This window comes from Athene noctua, chromosome 1 (genome assembly GCF_965140245.1).
Source record: "Athene noctua chromosome 1, bAthNoc1.hap1.1, whole genome shotgun sequence".
In the NCBI taxonomy this organism is placed as follows: domain Eukaryota; kingdom Metazoa; phylum Chordata; class Aves; order Strigiformes; family Strigidae; genus Athene; species Athene noctua.
Window position 1 is genome coordinate 82,564,671 of NC_134037.1, and position 4,019 is coordinate 82,568,689.

The following is a 4,019-nucleotide window of genomic DNA, read 5'->3' on the forward strand; positions in this document are numbered from 1 at the left end:
ACAAAGAAAAAATGGCAATGAAGAATTATGGCTATATATTTTTGGGGCCAGAAGAACAAGCATGTGACCGGTGCTTGCTGCCGTCCTTGCCCTGTTTGACTCCTCTGCCCCTGCAGATAATATCCAGAGGTATCCAGACTACCCAGGAGGCCAAACCCTGCTCAGCAGAGCTGACTTCCCTTGAAGGGCCATGCAAAGAGCAAGGGAAGAAAACTAATTAGAGGTTTTAGGAGAGCAGTTTATAACACACTTGCCCTTATAAGTGGCTGACATGCAAAAGGTAGTTGCTGGTAACTGCTGACAGCCTGTGTGTTTACCTCAATCAGCAAGTATTTGTAATTAATTTAAAAAATTTGACATTCCAGCCTTACTGGGGACATTATAAACTGCTCTCAGCACTCTGATGTGCTTCCAAAACATACACGGCCACGAGTCAAAAAGCACAAAGACTCAAATATTTCAGGGAAGAGGCGGGGGAGAAGTGGGGAGATGATGCAGTTGAAATGAAAATTATTTAGATAACTTGATATCTATTCACAAATATTTAATTTTAATGACTGGAAGCAACCACAATTGTTATAATTGGGGTGAACCACCACACCGCTTCTAGCATCTCTCCTACCGGACTCCACAGGACCAGAATATGGAGGCTTTGCCAGCAGCAGGATGGCTAGACTTTACTTGTTTTTCTTTCCTCCCCTGTCCACCCCTACAATGCCTCATGGCCTGTGCTAACACATGAGTTTGTGGGCCCTTAAAAAAACCTAGTAGGATTTAAAATAGGCCTGTGAAAAAATTATGATTTTCTGAGGCAAGTATTGCTGCTGGACTCAGCATTGCTGAGCCACTCCCTGAGAGCTTTTCAAAGAAGCACGGGATACTTCTGCCCACACTTGTGCCCAAAATGTTTATTGACAGTTTCTGTCTCTGCTTGCACAGAGAAATGGCAGAATGCAATTTCACTATATTTGGGTTTCTTTACATTTTTATGGCAAATTCTTCATGGTAGTTTTCACTAACTATATCCTTTCTGGCCTCAGCAACAGGTTGGACAGGAAACCTTCGTCAAGACAGGAAAACGCCATTGCCGAATCTACGATCAGGGTGGTTAGGGTGGGACAGACTCCAAATGAATCCCCTCTTAAAAGGCTTACACCTTGAGTTGGTGTTTTTTTCTTTATACTCAGAAACCTGCTGTGTCCCTGAGAGGGCACAGGAGAGACAACCAGCGCCAGGGCAGCAGACAGCCCCCGCTAACATCTGGCCTGAGGCTTTAGCAGCAGGTTTTAGAGAGAGATTTTTGGTTCTGGAAGGGACTGGGAGAGCATAATCAGATTGCAACTCTGTAGTTAAGTGATTTTTAGTTTTTTCCAGTAGTATAACTATGAAAAATGCCTCTCATGTTCCCCATTAATATTGCTATTAGCAGACAGGCAGGGCTCCCAGCACGAGCCAGTTCTTGCTAACAAGGTCTCTCTGTACCACATTAGGGAATGTACCACTCACATAGCTTTCAAAGCATCATAAGTGATTTGCCATAGATCCTGTAATGGTGCAGAGACAAAAATACCTATACTTCTTGTCAGAGGAAGGAGCAAGTTCTAGCTTTAAATTCGAGATCCTTGATTAAAAGAAAAGAGGACCAGCAAGCCCAAACCTCTGCTTCTGGGAACTGAGTTGCCCTCCTGCTCAAACACCAGGCGGGTGCAGAGCTGAGATGGACTATCACATTTGGATGGGGCTGTACAGACAAACGTCTCTCACTCACCCGCTCAGTCAGTATAAAATCAGGCCAAAGAAAAGTCTTACCAGGGATTATATAAGCCTTCATCTTCACATGCAGTTACTTCTGAGGTTACCTTTTTTAAGGTGGACCTTACCATAATGCAGAAAGAAAATGGTCTCGCGTGTAGGACAAGGGGGAGCAGTTGCTGTTCTTCACCTGGATTTTATCAAAGCTTTCAGCACAGGCACCCATAAAATCCTTATAGCTGAAGTGGTGACTGTGCTGCAACAGACTCTGGGTGATCATGGGCCAGCTGGGTCGTATGCACAGGTCTTCTTGTGCTGAACTCCCCTCACAGGCTGTGGCTGTGGGTGCTGTGTAAACCCCAAGGTATGAAGGGGACTTGGCTTTCTGCAGCTAGCTGGCTGGCCTGGACAGAGGTTTGATTTGTAGAGGACTCAGATATTAGCTCTCAAAGTCCTTGTAAAACAGTCAACAGGCAACTGCTCCAAGTGGGCAGAAGAAACCTCATGGTGGTTTTTTCTTAAATGCATGAACTTGCAGAGATTTTTACCTGTGCCCTATTGCTCTCACCTCAATATTTATCACTTTCTTATATCAATCCTCATTCCACCAAGGAATTCTCAGCTCTGTGCAGAACAACAGAAAACTATACTGGCAATGACATGCATTGAGACATCTCTTTTCTTCTGCATAGCTTGTGAATGATGCTATATTACAGCAAATTTGTATCCACATCTAAGCTTGCACAATGAACCAATTAAGGATCTGTGATTTTTTGTTTCAAGTACGTGGCCAAATGTTTATAGGACAGTCTAGATTTTAATCCAAATGTTCACGAATTTAGACAGCTGCCTCGAACGCTGCCAAAAGGGCATACAATCAGCACATCTGAAAATCAATACACCTCATGGGGCTGAGTATCTCAGTTAATCAAATACTGCAACCATTAGCTTTTGTTCTGCTTCCAGTTAGCTCCAGAGCATTTTCTGCATAGTTACAAGATTATAATTGTTAGGGAAAGAAAAAGTGCGTATTTTAAACATCATTATTCCTACGTTTTTTCATTGTTTGAACTTCACCTTTACTGCAGCTTGATTTTCCTTCCAGAACTCGTCTAAATCTAGAGAAAACAAAACCCTGGCTGTCACAGTGATCCTGGACAGTAGGGAATGCAAGGCTATTCTACGGCCATCTGTTTCACTGCAAGAAAGATTTTAGAAAATGAATCCAGACAGTTGATTCATTATAGAATAGACATAAGTTATGAAGATAATCATGGAAGCAAACCCTATGAAGACCTCTTAAGTCCCTGGCTGCAATTACTGTTATTTTTTAAGTCAGCACTGGCTACCCACCTCAGATAAATACTACTATGGAACTCACAGATGAAAAATAGCAATAGCTGCAGAGATCAGGACCTTATTCATCTAAAATTATTATAGTTGCTCTTCTGGAGCATGGTTGGTGTGGGACACATTCTCAGACTGCCGGGAGGAAAATGGCCCCACACAAGAATTCACTGTCTTGGGGGCCATGTGTTTTTCTGAGGATGAGAAAAGCTGTGTGCAACTCTGCAGAGTTTGACTTGTGGGACATGCTCTGGCCACATAGCAAAGTGTGCAGCAGAGGAACTTGGTTGGTAGCAGAGGAAGGACTAAGGGAAGGTGAGATGCAACAATTTTTCTCTAAATTAAATCTGCAATGAATGTCAAACCTTAACATAAGTATCCTTCAGAGGAAGTCTGGACCAGGGACTTCTGTCATAAATATTCAAGGACAAATTTTCACCCCTACATTCTCTAGTCTTCCTCTGTTTGCAGTCCATCAGAGGGCAATTCATGTGGCTATGACAGGGGACTTGTTATATAGCCACAAAGCATGCCTGGAAATAAATTCCAAACTAAACAGAGTTTTATGCAACCTTGTATTTTCAAAAGCACCTTACAGTAATCTGTAGCCAAGCATCAATAAAGACTTTTAATAACTAGTCTGTGCTGTGCTGAAACTAAATACAATCCTATTTCATAAACAGCTGTGGTCACTCAGGAACATCAGTTTCAGTCTGCTTGAGAGGGATGTGTGTCCCACTCAAATGCCTCTCAGTAACAAATCTACTATTGGGCTTTACCAAAAATAAAACCAAAATGTGATGTGACTGTTGAACTCATCAACAGGGCTGGAGACCAGAAAGGGTGGGCAGCACACATGTCCCTCTGCAGGGAATCTCCTGGTAAAGTTTGCATGCGGAGGCGACCTCAGCTATTGAGGC